The 19,623-nt window shown below is 37.8% G+C and overlaps 1 pseudogene; it reads left to right on the top strand.

Annotated features, from left to right (window-relative positions):
* LOC116887844 overlaps window positions 1-18,842 on the top strand; it is a 93,396-nt pseudogene extending 74,554 nt beyond the window's left edge.
* Window positions 18,843-19,623: the final 781 nt, after the last annotated feature.

The following is a 19,623-nucleotide window of genomic DNA, read 5'->3' as shown; positions in this document are numbered from 1 at the left end:
TCCATGATAATACATGTTCACATTACAAATTATGAAAGTTGGTTTATACTTTGTCTTGTTTTTAAATGGTATTTATTTTCTAAACTAACTGGCTTTTTTTAGTGTTTTTTGTTCACTTTGCTATTTTATGTGATTATTTTTCTGCAAGTCAGTTCACTATATTCATGGAATTAAGTAAAAATAAAAGAATAAACTTATCTTCATTTGAAAAAAAAAAGAAGGCTGCGATGAACATAGTGGAGCATGTGTTTGTTATACGTTGGGGCGTCTTTTGGGTATATGCCCAAGAGAGGTATACCTGTGTCCTCAGGTAGTTCAATGTCCAGTTTTCTGAGGAACCTCCAGACTGATTTCTAGAATGGTTGTACCAGTCTGCAATCCCACCAACAATGGAGGAGTGTTCCTCTTTCTCCACATCCTCTCCAGCATTTACTGTCACCTGTATTTTTGAACTTAGCCATTCTGACTGGTGTGAGGTTAAATCTCAGGGTTGTTTTGATTTGCATTTCCCTTATGACTAAAGATGTTGAACATTTCTTTAGATGTTTCTCAGCCATTCGGCATTCCTCAGCTGTGAATTGTTTGTTTAGATCTGAACCCCATTTTTTAATAGGGTTATTTGATTGCTGCAGTCTAACTTCTTGAGTTCTTTTGTATATTTTGGATATAAGTTTCCTATCAGTTGTAGGATTGGTAAAAAGACCTTTCCCCCAATCTGTTGGTTGTCGTTGTCCTAACCACAGTGTGTACTTTTGCCTTTTACAGAAGCTTTGCAGTTTTAAGAGATCCCATTTGTCGATTCTTGACCTTAGAAGATAAGCCATTAGTCTTTGGTTCAGGAAATTTTCTCCAGTGCCCATGTGTTCGAGATGCTTCCCCACTTGTTCTTCTATTAGTTTGATTATGTCTGGTTTGATGTGGAGGTCCTTGATCCACTTGGACTTAAGCTTTGAACAGGGTGATAAGTATGGATCAATATGCATTCTTCTACATGCTGACCTCCAGTTGAACCAGCACCATTTGCTGAAAATGCTATCTTTTTTCCATTGGATGGTTTTGGCTCCTTTGTCAAAAATCAATTGACTATAGGTGTGTGGGTTCATTTCTGGGTCTTCAATTCTATTCCACTGGTAGATCTGACTGTCTCTGAACCAATACCATGCAGTTTTTATCACTATTGCTCTGTAAAACTACTTGAGTTCAGGCACAGTGATTCCCCCAGAAGTCGTTTTATTGTTGAGGATGGTTTTAGCTATTTTTGTTTTTGTTTTTGTTTCTTTTTTTGTTATTCCAGATGAATTTGCAAATTATTCTGCCTAACTTTCTGAAGAATTGGATTGGTATTTTGATGGGGATTGCATTGAATCTGTAGATCGCTTTTGGTAAAATGGCCATTTTTACTATGTTAATCCTGCCAATCCATGAGCATGGGAGATCTTTCCATCTTCTGAGGTCTTCTTCAATTTCTTTCTTCGGAGGCTTGAAGTTCTTATCATACAGATCTTTTACTTGCTTGGTTAAAGTCACACCGAGATATTTTATATTATTTTGGACAATTATGAAGGTGTCGTTTCCCTAATTTCTTTCTCAGCTTGTTTCTCTTTTGTGTAGAGGGAAGGATACTGATTTATTTGAGTTAATTTTATACCCAGCCACTTTGCTGAAGTTGTTTATCAGCTTTAGTAGTTCTCTGGTGGAACTTTTGGGATCACTTAAGTATACTATCATATCATCTGCAAATAGTGATATTTTGACTTCTTCTTTTCCAATCTGTATCCCCTTGATCTCCTTTTGTTGTCTGATTGCTCTGGCTAGAACTTCAAGAACTATATTGAATAAGTAGGGAGAGAGTGGGCAGCCTTGTCTAGTCCCTGATTTTAGTGGGATTGATTCAAGTTTCTCTCCATTTAGTTTAATGTTAGCTACTGGTTTGATGTATATGGCTTTTACTATGTTTAGGTATGGGCCTTGAATTCCTATTCTTTCCAGGACTTTTATCATGAAGGGGTGTTGAATTTTGTCAAATGCTTTCTCAGCATCTAATGAAATGATCATGTGGTTTTGTTCTTTCAGTTTGTTTATATAATGGATCACGTTGATGGTTTTCCGTATATTAAACCATCCCTGCATGCCTGGGATGAAGCCTACTTGATCATGGTGAATGATTGCTTTGATGTGCTCTTGGATTCAGTTTGTCAGAATTTTATTAAGTATTTTTGTGTCGATATTCATAAGCAAAATTGGTCTGAAGTTCTCTTTCTTAGTTGGTTCTTAGTGTGGCTTAGGCATAATTGTAATTGTGGCTTCATAGAAGGAATTTGGTAGCACTCCATCTGTTTCAATTTTGTGGAATAGTTTGGATAGTATTGGTATGAGGTCTTCTATGAAGGTCTGATAGAATTCTGCACTGAACCTGTCTGGACCTAGGCTCTTTTTGGTTATGAGACCTTTAATGAATGCTTCTATTTTGTTAGGAGTTATGGGGTTGTTTCAATGGTTTATCTGTTCCTTATTTAACTTCGGTACCTGGTACCTGTCTAGGAAATTGTCCATTTCCTGCAAATTTTCAAGTTTTGTTGAATATAGGCTTTTGTAGTAGGATCTGATGATTTTTTGAATTTCCTCTGATTCTGTAGTTGTGTCTCCCTTTTCATTTCTGATTTTGTTAATTTTTACACACTCTGTGTCCTCTCGTTAGTCTGGCTAAGGGTTTATCTATCTTGTTGATTTTCTCAAAGAACCAACCTCTGGTTCTGTTGATTCTTTGTATGGTCCTTTTTGTTTCTACTTGGTTGATTTCAGGTCTGAGTTTGATTATTTCCTGCCTTCTACTCCTCCTTGGTGTTTTTGCTTCTTTTTGTTCTAGAGCTTTTAGGTGTGCTGTCAAGTTGCTGATATATGTTCTCTCCTGTTTCTATCAGCAGGCACTCAGAGCTATGAGTTTTCCTCATCGCACAGCTTTTATTCTGTACCATAAGTTTGGGTATGTTGTACCTTCATTTTCATAAAATTCTAAGAAGTCTTTAATTTCTTTCTTTATTTCTTCATTGACCAGGTTATCATTGAGTAGAGCACTGTTCAACTTGCATGTATATGTGGGCCTTCTTCTCTTATTGTTTTTGAAGACCAGCTTTAGCTCATCGTGGTGTCACATGGAATTATTTCTATCTTTCTGTATCTGTTGAGGCCTATTTTATGACCAATTATATGGTCAGTTTTGGAGAAAGTACCATGAGGTGGTGAGAAGAAGGTATATCCTTTTGTTTTAGGATAGAATGTTCAATAAATATCTGTTAAGTCCATTTGGTTCATGCCTTCTCATAATCTGTCTATGTCTCTATTAAATTTCTGTTTCCATGATCTGTCCATTGATCAGAGTGGGGTATTGAAATCTCCTATTATTATTGTGTGAGGTGCAATGTATTCTTTGAGCTTTAGTAATGTTTCTTTCCTGTATGTAAGTGCCCTTGTATTTGGAGCATAGATATTTAGGATTGAGAGTTTATCTTGGTGGATTTTTCTTTTGATGAAAAGGAAGTGTCCTTCCTTATCTTTTTTGATGACTTTTATTTGAAAATCGATTTTATTCGATATTAGAATGGCTATTCCAGCTTGCTTATTCAGACCATTTGCTTGGAAAGTTCTTTTCCAGCCTTTCACTCTAAGGTAGTGTCTTTCTTTGTCTCGGAGGTATGTTTTCTATAGGCAGCAGAATGCAGGGCCCTCATTGCGTATCCAGTTTGTTAATCTATGTCTTTTTATTGGGGAGTTGAGACCATTGATGTTGAGAGATATTAAGGAATAGTGATTACTGCTTCATGTTTTATTAATATTTGGATGTGAGATTATGTTTGTGTGCTTTTCTTCTCTTTGTTTTGTTGCCAAAACGATTAGTTTCTTGCTTTTTCTAGGGTGTTGCTTGCCTCCTTATGTTGGGCTTTACCATTTATTATACTTTGTAGTGTTGGATTTGTAGAAATATATTGCGTAAATTTGGTTTTGTCATGGAATATCTTGGTTTCTCCATCTATGTTAATTGAGAGTTTTGCTGGATACAGTAGCTTGAACTGGCATTTGTGTTCTCTTAGGGTCTGTATGACATCTGTTCAGGATCTTCTGGCTTTCAGAATCTCTAGTGAGAAGTCTGGTGTGATTCTGTTATGTCTGTCTTTATATGTTACTTGACCCTTTTCCCTTTAAAACTTTTAATATTCTTTCTTTGTTTTGTGCATTTGGTGTTTTGACTATTATGTGATGGTTAGAGTTTCTTTTCTGGTCCAATGTATTTGGAGTTCTGTAGACTTCTTGTATGTTTACTGGCAACTCTTTCTTTAGGTTAGGGAAGTTTTCTTCTATGATTTTCTTGAAGATATTTACTGGTTCTTTGAGCTTGGAGTTTTCACTCTCTTCTATAATGATTATCCTTAGGTTTGATCTTCCCATTGATTCCTGGATTTCCTGTATGTTTTGGACCAGTAGCTTTTTCCATTGTATAGTATATTTGACAGTTGTGTCGATGATTTCTTTGGAATCTTCTGCTCCTGAGATTCTCTCTTCTATCTCTTTTGTTCTGTTGGTGATGTTTGTATCTACAGCTCCTTGTCTCTTCCTTTGGTTTTCTATATCCAGGGTTGTCTCCCTTTGTGCTTTCTTTATTGCTTCTATTTCCATTTTTAATTCGTTCACCTGTTTGTTTGTGTTTTCCTGGAATTCTTTCAGGGATTTTTGTGATTCCTCGCTATAGGCTTCTACTTGTTTATTTATGTTTTCCTCTGTTTCTCTAAGGTAGTTCTTTATGTCTTTCTTGAAGTCTTCCATCATCATGATCAAATGTGATTTTAAATCTAGATCTTGCTTTTCTGGTGTGTTTGGATATTCAGTGTTTGCTTTGGTGGGAGAATTGGTCTCCGATGATGCCATGTAGACTCTGCTTCTGTTGCTTGAATTCCTGTGCTTGCCTCTCCCCATCAGGTTGTCTGTGATGTTACCTTGTTCTGCTATTTCTGACAGTGGCTAGATCGTCCTATAGGCCTGTGTGTCAGGAGTGCTGTAGACATGTTTTCCTGTTTTCTTTCAGACAGTTATGGCAACAGAGTGTTCTGCTTTCCTGTCTACTGTCTTCAGCTGTTCCTGTGGGCCTGTGTCCTGGGTCCACCAGGCAGCTCGCTTGGAGCAGAAAAGTTGATCTTACCTCTGGCTGAAGTGGCTCCTGGGCGGCTGCTTTTGAGCTCTCCATGAGGGCTGCAACCAGGAGGGCCTGCACCACCTTTTCCCGGGGCACCCATGCACCAGGGTCCCAGATGGCATTAGGTGTTTTCCTCTGGAGTCAGAAATGTGGGCAGAGTGTAGTCTCTTCTCCTTCTCAGGAGTATCTGCCTCTCTGAAGGTTTAGCTCTCTCTCCCACGGGATTTGGGTGCAGAGAGTTTTTGATCGGGTCCCTTCAGATCCATGTGGTGTCTGGACCACAGGGGACCTGCTGCTTGAGTCTGCAATATATTTTTGGTTTGTGTGTGCATGTGCCCCTGTGTGTATGTGTGTGTGTGTGTGTGTGTGTGTGTGTGTGTGTGTGTGTGTGTGTGTGTGTATGATCACAGAATGAGAGCTTACATACATCACCTGGACAACAAGTATGCTTGCATTAATGGAAGTTTTTTAGCTGATACTTTAAAATCAAGAATATTGTGCCTGAGTATCTGTATTTATTTCCTTTCTTGAAAAGTCAAACTATCTAGTCACAACCATGGTAGAGTCATCTGGAAATGACAGGGTGCTATGTTATTAGTAAAAACATCCCTGATTTGCTAGATACCGCCTCACTTAATATCAAGTACTGTTATGCCCAGTTCTCAAGACCCTCCAAAGTGACCCCCGAGGACCACAACTCTGACATAAGTACACATGAGAATCTCGATTCAAATTTAGACTCGGGTCACATCTCTCTCTGCATAACAGGTTAGGAAAGTGATGCTTGTGTCTAGGAGCTTAGGGTTTATATATCTTTAGTTTCTCTATTATGTTACTCCTTCTCTGCAATTTTTATTAAATCCCTTAAGGACTTTTTAAAATCCTATTAAGTTCTGTAACTTTCTTTAATGTCTGTTGCCAATGGATTGATAAAATCCAAGGCCATTGTATTAGAATTCCCTGCCTCCTTAAGGTCTAGGTACTTATAATGGCAGATAGCGTCCATGATCCTTTCAAGAAATACTGTTGAGATTTCATTAGTCTCCTGCCTAACACTATAAACTTTGGTCAAATTAGTGGGCTACCTAATGGTTACTCTGAGACCTGCTATCAGAGTCTGTCAGTAGACCCAGAAATACTCCCTACCTTCAGCCTTATTGTAGTCCAGGATATGTCTCCTGAGGGGAAATCTATCATCAATTATTGGCTGAGTTGTCTGTTGGTGTGCCATTATCTCCTGGAATTTTTTGGGCCTCCAAAATGATGCACTCTTTTTCCTCAGTAGTAAAAAGAATCTTCAAAAGCTTTTGACAGTCATCCCAAGTAGGCTGATGAGTGAAAAGGAAGATGTCTAAGAAACCAATGAGCTCTTTAGGGTTGTTGGAGAATCATGCATTTTCCTTCTTCCAATTATAAAGGTCAGCTGTAGCAAAGGGCCAGTAATGGTGAAGCTGATTCTCTTATTGTTCGACTGGCCCCACTGTCCACAGAGGTAAAACAGTGGAATCTACCTTTAGCTTTACAACTTCAGGGGACACCATATCCCTATTCCTCATTCCCTGTGAAGGCTGCCCTTCTATTCCTGAGGTCAACCCCACCAGAGCCGGAAGAGGTAGTGGTGCTGGACCTGGGGTAGGGGACTATGTTGGGACCTCCTTTAGCAGCAGAGGAATGTAAGGAACTAGAAGGCAAGTTCCTCAGGTGTTCTATCCTGTAAGATAGGTTAAAGAGCAGTTGTGGGTTTAGGAGTATCCAATTTCCATTCTCCCTTCACAAGGACTGGTACTACTCCTGTTGTTGAGGAAACATCAACAGGGGGAAAGAGGAAAGACTTAACCCAAGGTGGTGGGTTAGTAACCAAATCTTTCTGAACTACTATTTGGGGTCTTGATCAGGGTGCCCCTGAGCCTTTTGTAACACCTTGTCTCCTACCACTAACACAATGGGGAGATGGAAGGTTCCGTCCCGTGACCAGCCAACATCGAAAGTTGGCCACACTGAATTGCAGTAAGTGGTCATTTTCTCTGTTTTCACAGTTACAGAGAGGTTATGTGCTTTGGTCCCGACTTCGTTAAAATGAGCTAAAATGATATTGAGAGGATGAGAATTAGTTTGTTCTATAGTGTCTGTCAAAGTACTATAGAAATAGAAACTAAATATCACACAAAACACAGTAAACAAACAAATATGCACAAAGTAGCTGTGCAGCAACTAAAACCAGAAGTGAATCCAAAAACTCAGACTCATGACTCTCACCTCAGAAACCAAAGGCAGTCCTGGAAGGAAAGTGACCAATAGTGAGCCTCTTCTTCCTCCACCAAAAATTCCTTCCCACTGCGAGTGAACACACTTGGAGTGATATGGCCATCTCTGGTGTTGGCAACATCACCTGGTCCCCTATAGCAGAGACACTCCAGTGCATCCACTCTTAGCCACTCTTGAAAGCTTACACTGTAAGATCTTCCTCAAAAATGAAAGAACAAAGACCGACAATGTACAGAAATACTCAACACTCATTGGACAGAACTAGACTCTCTGGGTCATGGGTCCTCAGTTCTTGAGGATCATGGAGCATCAGCCCAATGTCATGCCCAGTATAACGAGAACCCCAAGAGACCACCAGGGACCACAACTCTGATTTAAGTGCACATGCCAGTTTTTATTCGAGTTCAGGCTTGGTCACAAACTCCCTGCATAACAGGTTAGGGAAGTGATGCTCCAGTCTGTGGGCTTAGTGTTTATATAGGAAAAAAATTGAAAGCAGGGGCCTTCAAGCCTTGGTGTTACATGATTACATAAATGGGTAAAGGAATGTTATCCTTCAAACTTGATAGCATTTGTTCAGGCCACAAGGAGAGAACACATATCTAAAAAGGGGCATCTTGACCTGGGAATGATTAACTCATCTTGTTATTGTGCTACAAGCTGGGCACAGCTGTTATGTCTATTTCAACTGCTCTGGATATTTGGTGGTCTCTTTTCCAGAGCCCAAGGGTGGGGACCATATCACTCCAAGGGCAGCACCTTTATTCAAGATCCACAGCTTTTTTCCAAGAACAGCAGCTTTCTCGAAGGGCAGCAGATTAAAATAGAGTTTAGAGAGCAAGATGAAATCTGTCCTGCTGTTTGCTTCTTCAGTACCATGTTGTCTCCAATTTGTCCATTTACTTTCCATGCCAGTATATTAGAGATGACCAGTAACAAACCATTCCTGGGCCAATCTCAGTGCAGAAGTCAGTCTTATAATAACCAGAACACTAAATTTTTTGTATTCTTTTAAGGTTATGAATGTAGTTAAGGATGGCAATGACTGGGGACTCCATTTGATATTGTTTGAGTGTTTCTTGACTGAATCTTTTAGTTCATTTCATTCTATGTATTTTCTAATAGCATGGAATGATTAAGTCATAAATTTCTATTAAACCACAATTTACTAAAATAAAGCAGTTAACAGCAAGGCGTAAGGTTACAATTACATATTTGAGTTCTAAAGTGTGAGATGAAGAAAAAAAAACTGTGAAAGAAGTTTTTTTTTTTAATATGAAGAGTCAAAATAGCAAAGGAGAAATCTGTGCTTGTCTTTAGGCATTGTTCACTGAGGACCTATCACCCTTCATGACTATAAATAAATTTAGGAGTTTAGAAAAAAGGATTTCAAAGGTTTATTAGAAACATATAATTGTCAGGCTAAACTTTTTCCTAGGAAAATCATCTGCTAAATAAGGAAAGCAGATTAAAGAAATAGGAACTTTTCATGGTATCTTCTTTATAACTGAGGGCAGCAAAGCCCAGAGATGATAAACAGCAACTTCAGGCTATAAAGTGAGAGCAGTATTGCAGCAGTGAGGGTCTAGCCAACACACCTGATATTTAAGCTCCTTCCTTTAGTGTCCCAAGAGAAGTACCATGAAGTAGAGGCCTGTATAATATTCTCCTTTCTAAACAATAAGCTCAAGACTTCCTCACCAACTTGTTATGGAATTTTTGATTTTAAGAAAGCATTTCAAGACCTAATTGTTAAAGACATTTACTTCCCCTTCCTTTGGTAAAGGTTAGAGAGGCTGGGTTTCAAAAGACCAATTTCATGATCCCCCCCCCTTTTTTTTTCCTTTAACATCATTTTTAGGAAATCTAACTCTACAATGGACTGGTATTAATGCAATTTTATCATCAGATATTTTTCTTAAGAAAAGTCCGTGTTCAAAGATTTTTTGAAATATTGTTTCTTAGGGTACTGCCTTTTCACATAAACATGTGAGACTACCACTTTTTTTGAAATTAAAGATTCTGACTCTGCACTGGTTATAGAACATTCCAGTAAAGAGAATAAACTTGAAAAATATTATTATTATTATTATTATTATTATTATTATTATATTAGCTATAGGCTATGACACACACACATAACACACACACACAACACACACACACACAAACACACACACACACACACGCACACACACACACACACAAAACACTAAGTTTCCTGAACTCTGACAATGGCAACTGCATCCCTCCTACCCCTAGGGACCCAGGAATAATTGTTTCAATTCTGTTCTGGTGCTCTACTGAAGCCCATAAAATATTCAATTATTTCTGATGATTTTACGTATTAGGACACAGGACACAGATATTTCAGGTAACTTTTCCCCTTTCAAACAAATAGCATTTACCTGTTATTTGATATTATGATATAATCTATTAACTAATTCCCAAACTAATTGCCCTACTTTGATCTACCTAACCACTAGCCTTGGAGGTCACATCAGGCATCCTCTCCGATTGGAAAAAAAAAAGTGCCTTTGGTAGGATTCAGTATTTTCTTTGCACTTGTGAAACTTTGGACTATCACCTCCCCATGAAATATAGTTAAAAGCCTGAATATGAGTAACGGAAACACAGTGGCTTAAGCCTAATATTCCCAATCTTTATAATGTTTTAATTTCTAATAAATCTATATTTAAATTTCCCACCTAGCTAGATGTAATTGCAGATAAAATAAAGACTGTTATTGGCTTGATGCATTAATTCTGTTTATAAATTACTATTTTCTTATATTACCAAGGATTTTCAAGATATTCAGGCAGAGCCTGGTGACTTATTTGTATCAATAGACCTATTCAATATTTCCTGACATTATCAAATGCAAAATATCTATAGTCACTATTTGTCTCCTCCTTTGAGAACACACCATTCATACCCACTGAGTTACCTATACCATATCTCATTAGTGTTCTACAGATAGAATTTGTACTTCATGATTTATAGAATTCTAGTTTCTGTCCCCATGAACATTCTTTTTACATTAAACTATAACCTTTTGTTGTTTATCCACAAGATCTCATATTAGTATTACTATCAAAATATGAAAATATTCATCTTTTAAAAATTCTCACACTGTAAAAAATCAGACATTTCAAATGTTTTTCCCCTGTAAAATATTCAAAGTCTCTAAATATGCATATTGTCCTTAAATTATCCAAAGATTTTTTCACCTATAGGCTCATACTTTCTGCCTACTATTCCACAGGGTTTCTTGACATCTGAGGGGAAGGATTTGATAAAGACATCCCATTTACAGTTCTCTTCATTCTCTCTCTCTCTCTCTCTCTCTCTCTCTCTCTCTCTCTCTCTCTCTCTCTCTGTCGATGTGGATCTCTATATTTGTCCCCCCCCTCATAATGTCGAGATCTCTATATTTGTCCCCATCTGCTGCAGCAGGAATCTTTTCTGATGATAGCTGATCAAAACACTGATCTATACATAAAGCAGAATATCAATAGGAGTCATTTTATTAATACTTTTAAGAGCAGTAGTATAAGGTTTTACCATAGATGCCTGGACTTTCAAGTCTTAGGGTCTTGGTCACCCTAGCAGTTCCAGAAATGAGTTCTATAACATATAATGGACCTTAAGTCATATTGCTTTGTAACTCTCAAAAGTTTTGTGCCACCATTACCATAAAATATCATGTAAGCAGGATACCCTTGTAGATCAAATATTTATAGTTGGGTTGGTGTTCATGTTTCTCATCTAGTTTTCTGGAGTGTACCTTCCCATACCAAGGACACTAGAAATTGGAGATGAAAGTTCTATGCAGATCCCAGTTCAACCTCTCCATGTTCAATGTGTTGTGTGAGTGTAGTATATAGCATTGGGGATTTGCTGTAAGTTTGTGGTGGGTAACCTATTGTTTTGCAAGCAGCATGTATTGTTGAGGATTCCCATGGGATTATTTTGCTAGCCAACTCAATTGTATGTAACCTAGTCACAGTACTCAAAACTTCATTTGAGTACAGAAGATAGTAAGTTAGGACTTTGTGTCTCTAATTATTTGAAAGTTTCATTAAGATGAATTTTAGAAATTTCCACTAATCTGGATAGCCATACCACCCCTCAGATGTTAGATGCAAAAATATAGATATACAGAACCCTCCAAATGATTTAAAATGGGGTTCAAATCTAAACAAAGAGTTCTTAATAGATGAAACTCAAATGGCTTAGAAGTGTATAAGGAAATGTTCATCATCTTTAGCCATGAGAGAAATGCAAATCATTAAATCTATGTGATTCCATCTTATACCTAACAGAATGTCTAGGATCAATAAGACAAAATAAAGCTCATCTTGGGGAGGAGGTGAAATAAGGGGAAAACTCATCAAGAGTGCAAGTTTGTATAGCCAATATGGAAATCGATATGTCTTATTCTCAGAACACAGATAAACTACTCTTGGACATCAAAGCATGCTCTAAGCTAGTACACAGACACTTGCTCAAACATGTTTATTCATGTTCTGTTCATAATAGACAGAAATTGTAAAAATCCTCAGTCAATAAAAGATCAGATGAAGATGAGGATACAGTTGAACAATGAGTTAATACTTATATATTAAAAAATGACATTATAAAATTTGCAGGCAAATGGGTGGAACTAAAAGAAAAAACTTCCTGTATAAGGTAATCCATTTCTAGAAAGAAAATGTAATATTTACTCATGTATAAACCAATATTAGCCACTAAATAAATGACAATCAAATAACAGTCTCTAGACCCAGATAGAGAGATAAGTTATATACACATAAATATCCCTGGAAGTGGCTGATAGAATAGACTCTGTGGGTAGCCTTGGGGTGGGGGAAATAGGAAAGGAAGGTTCATTTGGGAGTGGGGGAAGAGTTGGATTTGAGAGAGAAAATTCAGGGATCGACAGCTAGAATTAAAAATGAACATGAAATCTTTAAAGATTGTCTAACGAGGCTTTCAAACATGAATTTCAAACTCATATACCTCAGATCTAGGGTGTAGACAGTGAAGAGATGTGTAATTTGCAAACGTGATTAAAATTCTGTAAAATGCTGTGTGATTGACTTAGAACGATGTAGTGACCCTGAACCCCCTGAGTTATGAGGTATCATGGCTACACCAAAAGGCCCAGACTCTTCCAAGGGTTTTCAATACTTTAAGGAACTCACTCAACAATTACATAATACTTTTAAATATGATTGTGATATTATATGCAAGTCTATTCCTTTACATTGAGGATTTCACTGTAGAGTAATACCCTAGAATCACAAGAGTATGCATCAATAATTAACTTTTGGAGTCCTACTTTGTTTTTCTCCATCATTTTTAACTTGGGTATTTCTTTTTTTTTTTAATTTTTTTTTTATTAACTTGAGTACTTCTTATATATGTTTAGTGTTATTCCCTTTCCCAGTTTCAGGCCAACATCCCCTAACCCTCCCCTCCCCTTCTTTATGGTTGTTCCTTCCCCACCCTTCCCCATTGCCGCCCTCCCCCAACAATCACGTTCACTGGGGGTACAGTCTTAGGGACCAAAGGCTTCCCCTTCCACTGGTGATCTTACTAGGCTATTCATTGCTACCTATGAGGTTGGAGCCCAGGGTCAGTCCATGTATAGTCTTTAGGTAGTGGCTTTGTCCCTGGAAGCTCTGGTTGTTTGGCATTGTTGTACATATGGGGTCTCGAGCTCCTTCAAGCTCTTCCAGTTCTTTCTCTGATTCCTTCAACGGGGGTCCTGTTCTCAGTTCAGTGGTTTCCTGCTGGCATACGCCTCTGTATTTGCTGTATTCTGGCTGTGTCTCTCAGGAGCGATCTGCACTTCTGCACTTCTTTGCTTCATCCCTCTTGTCTAATTGGGTGGCTGTATATGTATGGGCCACATGTGGGGCATGCTCTGAATGGGTGTTTCTTCTGTCTCTGTTTTAATCTTTGCCTCTCTATTCCCCTGCCAAGGTATTCTTGTTCCCCTTTTAAAGAAGGAGTAGAAGCATTCACATTTTGATCATCCGTCTTGAGTTTCATGTGTTCTGTGGGATCTAGGGTAATTCAAGCATTTGGGCTAATAGCCACTTATCAATGAGTGCATACCATGTGTGTTTTTCTGTGATTGGGTTACCTCACTCTGTATGATATATTCCAGTTCCAACCATTTGCCTACGAATTTCATAAAGTCATTGATTTTGATAACTGAGTAATATTCCATTGTGTAGATGTACCACATTTTCTGTATCCATTCCTCTGTTGAAGGGCATCTGGGTTCTTTCCAGCTTCTGGCTATTATAAATAAGGCTGCTATGAACATAGTGGAGCACGTTTCTTTTTTGTATGTTGGGACATCTTTTGGGTATATGCCCAAGAGTGGTATAGCTGGGTCCTCAGGTAGTTCAATGTCCAATTTTCTGAAGAACCTCCAGACTGATTTCCACAATAGTTGTACCACACTGCAATTCCACCAAAAATGAAGGAGTGTTCCTCTTTCTCCACATCCTCGCCAGCATTTGCTGTCACCTGAGCTTTTGATCATAGCCATTCTCACTGCTGTGAGGTGGAATCTCATGGTTGTTTTGATTTGCATTTCCCTTATGACTAAAGATGTTGAACATTTCTTTAGGTGTTTCTCAGCCATTCGGCATTCCTCAGCTGTGAGTTCTTTGTTTAGCTCTGAACCCCATTTTTTTTAATAGGGTTATTTTTCTCCCTGCAGTCTAACTTCATGAGTTCTTTGTATATTTTGGAAATAAGCCCTCTATCTATTGTAGGATTGGTAAAGATCTTTTCCCAATCTGCTGGTTGCCATTTTGTCCTAACCACAGTGTCCTTTGCCTTACAAAAGCTTTGCAGTTTTATGAGATCCCATTTATCGATTCTTGATCTTAGAGCATAAGCCATTGGTGTTTTGTTCAGGAAATTTTTTCCAGTGTCCATGTGTTCCAGATGCTTCCCTAGTTTTTCTTCTATTAGTTTGAGTGTGTCTGGTTTGATGTGGAGGTCCTTGATCCACTTGGACTTAAGCTTTGTACAGGGTGATAAGCCTGGATCGATCTGCATTCTTGTACATGTTGACCTCCAGTTGAACCAGCACCATTTGCTGAAAATGCTATCTTTTTTCCATTTGATGGTTTTGGCTCCTTTGTCAAAAATCAAGTGCCCATAGGTGTGTGGGTTCATTTCTGGGTCTTCAATTCTGTTCCATTGGTCTATCTGTCTGTCTCTGTACCAATACCATGCAGTTTTTTTTATCACTATTGCTCTGTAATACTGCTTGAGTTCAGGGATAGTGATTCCCCCTGAAGTCCTTTTATTGTTGAGGATAGTTTTAGCTATCCTGGGTTTTTTGTTATTCCAGATGAATTTGCAAATTGTTCTGTCTAACTCTTTGAAGAAATGGATTGGTATTTTGATGGGGATTGCATTGAATCTGTAGATCGCTTTTAGTAAAATGGCCATTTTTACTATATTAATCCTGCCAATCCATGAGCATGGGAGATCTTTCCATCTTCTGAGATCTTCTTCAATTTCTTTTCTTCAGAGTCTTGAAGTTCTTATTGTACAGATCTTTTTACTTGCTTGGTTAAAGTCACACCGAGGTACTTTATATTATTTGGGTCTATTATGAAGGGTGTCGTTTCCCTAATTTTTTTCTAAGCTTTTTTCTCTTTTTGTTTAGAGGGAAGGATACTGATTTATTTGAGTTAATTTTATACCCAGCCACTTTGCTGAAGTTGTTTATCAGCTTTAGTAGTTCTCTGGTGGAACTTTTTGGGATCACTTAAGTATACTATCATATCATCTGCAAATAGTGATATTTTGACTTCTTCTTTTCCAATCTGTATCTCCTTGATCTCCTTTTGTAGTCTGATTGTTCTGGCTAGAACTTCAAGAACTATATTGAATAAGTAGGGAGAGAGTGGGCAGCCTTGTTTAGTCCCTGATTTTAGTGGGATTGATTCAAGTTTCTCTCCATTTAGTTTAATGTTAGCTACTGGTTTGATGTATATGGCTTTTACTATGTAAGGTATGGGCCTTGAATTCCTATTCTTTCCAGGACTTTTATAAAGAAGGGGTGTTGAATTTTGTTGAAATGCTTTCTCAGCATCTAATGAAATGATCATTTGGTTTTGTTCTTTCAGTTTGTTTATAAAATGGATCACGTTGATGGTTTTCTGTATATGAAACCATCCCTGCATGCCTGGGATGAAGCCTACTTGATCATGGTGGATGATTGTTTTGATGTGCTCTTGGATAAGGTTTGCCAGTATTTTATTGAGTATTTTTGCATCGATATTCATAAGGGAAATTGGTCTGAAGTTCTCTTTCTTTGTTGGGTCTTTGTATGGTTTAGGTATAAGAGTAATTGTGGCTTCATAGAAGGAATTAAGTAGTGCTCCATCTGTTTCAATTTTGTGGAATATTTTGGACAGTATTGGTGTGAGATCTTACATGAAGGTCTGATAGAATTCTGCACTGAACCCATCTGGACCTGGGCTCTTTTTGGTTGGGAGACTTTTATTGACTGCTTCTATTTCTTTAGGAGTTATGGCATTGTTTAAATGGTTTATCTGTTCCTGATTTAACTTCAGAACCTGGTATCTATCGAGGAAATTGTCCCTTTCCTCCAGATTTTCAAGTTTTGTTGAATATAGGTTTTTATAGTAGGATCTGATGATGTTTTGAATTTCCTCTGGCTCTGTTGTTATGTCTCCCTTTCATTTCTGATTTTGTTAATTTGGACACAGTCTCTGTGTCCTCTCGTTAGTCTGGCTAAGGGTTTATCTATCTTGTTGATTTTCTCAAAGAACCAACTTTTGGTTCTGTTGATTCTTTCTATGGTCCTTTTTGTTTCTACTTGGTTGATTTCAGGTCTGTGTTTGATTATTTCCTGACTTCTACTCCTCCTTGGTGTTTTTGCTTCTTTTTGTTCTAGAGCTTTTAGGTGTGCTGTCAAGCTGGTGATATATGCTCTCTCCTGTTTCTTTCTGCAGACACTCAGTGCTATGAGTTTTCCTCTTAGCACCGCTTTCATTGTGTCCCATAAGTTTGGGTATGTTGTACCTTCATTTTCATAAAATTCTAAGAAGTCTTTAATTTCTTTCTTTATTTCTTCCTTGACCAGGTTATCATTGAGTAGAGCATTGTTCAACTTCCATGTATATGTGGGCATTCTTCCCTTATTGTTATTGAAGACCAGTTTTAGACCGTGGTGGTCTGATAGCACGCATGGGTTTATTTCTATCTTTCTGTACCTGTTGAGGCCAGTTTTTTGACCAATTATATGGTCAATTTTGGAGAAAGTACCATGAGGAGCTGAGAAGAAGGTATATCCTTTTGCTTTAGAATAGAATGTTCTATAAATATGTGTAAAGTCCATTTGGTTCATGACTTCTCTTAGTCTGTCTACGTCTCTGTTTAATTTCTGTTTCCATGATCTGTCCATTGATGAGAGTGCGGTGTTGAAATCTCCTACTATTATTGTGTGATGTGCAATGTGTGTTTTGAGCTTTAGTAAGGTTTCTTTTACGCATGTAGGTGCCCTTGTATTTGGGGCATAGATATTTAGCATTGAGAGTTCATCTTGGTGGATTTTTCCTTTGATGAATACGAAGTGTCTTTCCTTATCTTTTTTGATGACTTTTAGTTGAAAATTAATTTTATTTGATATTAAAATGGCTACTCCAGCTTGCTTCTTCAGACCATTTGCTTGGAAAATTCTTTTCCACCCTTTTACTCTGAGGTAGTGTCTGTCTTTGTCTCTGAGGTGTGTTTCCTGTAGGCAGCAAAATGTTGGTTCTGTGCCTTTTTATTAGGGAATTGAGTCCATTGACGTTGAGAGATATTAAGGAATAGTGATTGTTGCTTCCTGTTATATTCATGTTTGGATGTGAGATTATATTTGCACTTTTCTTTTCTTTGTTTTGTTGCAAAACAATTAGTTTCTTTCTTTGTCTAGGTTGTAGCTTCCCTCCTTTGAGTCCTACTTTTAATTCTTAGGTATGGCTATCACAAATTGTGTCTTTGGAAGACTTAAATAGGCACAGTTTAAAATGGATATCTATGGTATCTTTTTCTCATGGGCTACCTCCTTGCCTGGTATTTCTGGTATTCTAAGAACAATCCATACTCAAAATCTCAGTCCCTGCTGCTGAGTTCCACATCTTCGACTTGGGAAAAAAGAAATACTAAAGTGGATGAATTCCCACTTTGTGGCCATATAGTATCAGGTGAATATGAACAACTCTCTTCTGAAACACTGGAAGTTGTGCCAACATGGTAAAGTATTGTGGCAAGGATGGTTTTCATATTCTGGAGAGGCTCGACTCTTTACATAACATCCATAGCAACAAAATGTTGTCCTGTGCTGGGGCTGATATGCTCCTGACAGGTATGTGTGGTGCCTTTGGGTACAATGGCCAGTGTTCACATTAGCCAGGTCACCATATCTATCCACACCAAGCTGCAGAATAAGGAATGTGTGACTGAGGCTCTGTGCAGAGCCATGTTCAAATTCCCTAGCCAACAGAAGATCCATACCTCAGAGAAGTGGGTCTCACCAAGTCTAATACAGATGAATTTGAAGACATGATTGCTGAGAAGTGGCTCGTTCCTGATGACTGTGTTGTCAAATATATCACCAACCATGATCCTCTAGACAGGTGGGAGTCCTGCATTCCTGAAGGCTTCCACAGTGCTCTCCTATACCCTACAAAATTGTGTTCAATAATAAATCTCCTATCAAGTTTGAAAAAAAATTATCTATGTGATTTTTTGAAAAAGTAAGTTTCACAAATGGTAGGCACATATACCCCACTGAGAAAATAAATCCTGTACTATTCAGAGACTTTGTCACTAACTGACTCAACCTTAATTAGCCTTTATATGAAGTCATATTTCTCATATCCAAGTCACTATGCATAGCTCCGTAAGTTAAGTAGAAATACCAACTTCATAATTCAATTAATCCAGTTATTATGGCCTACTGAAACTCCAAAGGGATACAGATTCTCCTATGTTCTTTCCCTTACTCAAAATTTATGAAGCCATAAAATTTCAGCATTCCAAGAAGCAATCTAAGGATATATTTAGCATCAAGTATCTGACACAGAAACGGAGATGCCATGTTGTAAATGATATTGTCACTACCATACACAGTGGGTCTTAGTGAAAAGTGGTGGCATACCACTATGCTTCTAATTCCTCAAAAAATGAATGGACATTATGGTTTGGTCTGATTCAGAACATGAGGGTTTCTTCAGACTTTCAGGTTATGAAAACTCAAGATTGTTTACTACTTTCTAGGCATGCAACAACCATTCTTCTCTATGATCAGAGAAATGAGAACAAAATGATTTTTCATTAATGAGATGTTTTGTGGGATCTTTATTAACAGTATACTTCAACTAATCTCCCCACTCATCCATATTTCAGAAATTTGTGCTTTTATTAAGCATTAATAAAAGCCACGTTAAGAGATCAACATAGACATTAAAACAAAACACCTTATATGGATAGACATCCTGGTGTTCATGATTACCAACTGCATTTGTTCAAAGTCCAATAGACCTATGATGCCTTGGGAACTGTGATAGTTTGCATATGCTTGGCCCAGGGAGTGGCACTATTAGAAAGTATGACCTTGTTGGAGGAAGTATGTCACTGTGGGGTAGGCTTGGAGACTTTCCTCCTAGCTCCTCCTAGGATGCTGACGCTGTTCCTGGCTTCCTCCAGGTGAAGATATAGAACTCAGCTCCTCTTGCACCATGACTGCCTGGATGCTGCCATATTTCTGCCTTGATGATAATGGACTGAACCTCTGAACCTGTAAGCCAGGCCCATTTAAATCTTGTCCTTTATAAAATTTGCACTGACCATGATGTCTGTCCAGAGCAATAAAACCCTAACAAAGACAGAAACCTTAACATCACTGGCTGCCGTATTTGAGCACAAAGAAAAGAATTTTTAAAGAAAGTTTCTAGACAACAAAGATGCCCTCATTTGCTATATCCTATGTAGAGTTACAATATACACTGACCATTATTAACATAATTCATCGAGGTACAAACTCATATATATATATATATATATATATATATATATATATATATATATATATATATATGATGGTACCTTGAATATTTTGG

Source organism: Rattus rattus, chromosome X, assembly GCF_011064425.1.
Source record: "Rattus rattus isolate New Zealand chromosome X, Rrattus_CSIRO_v1, whole genome shotgun sequence".
Taxonomy (NCBI): domain Eukaryota; kingdom Metazoa; phylum Chordata; class Mammalia; order Rodentia; family Muridae; genus Rattus; species Rattus rattus.
Note: the sequence above shows the minus strand (reverse complement) of the source record. Positions and strands in the feature narration are given on the sequence as shown.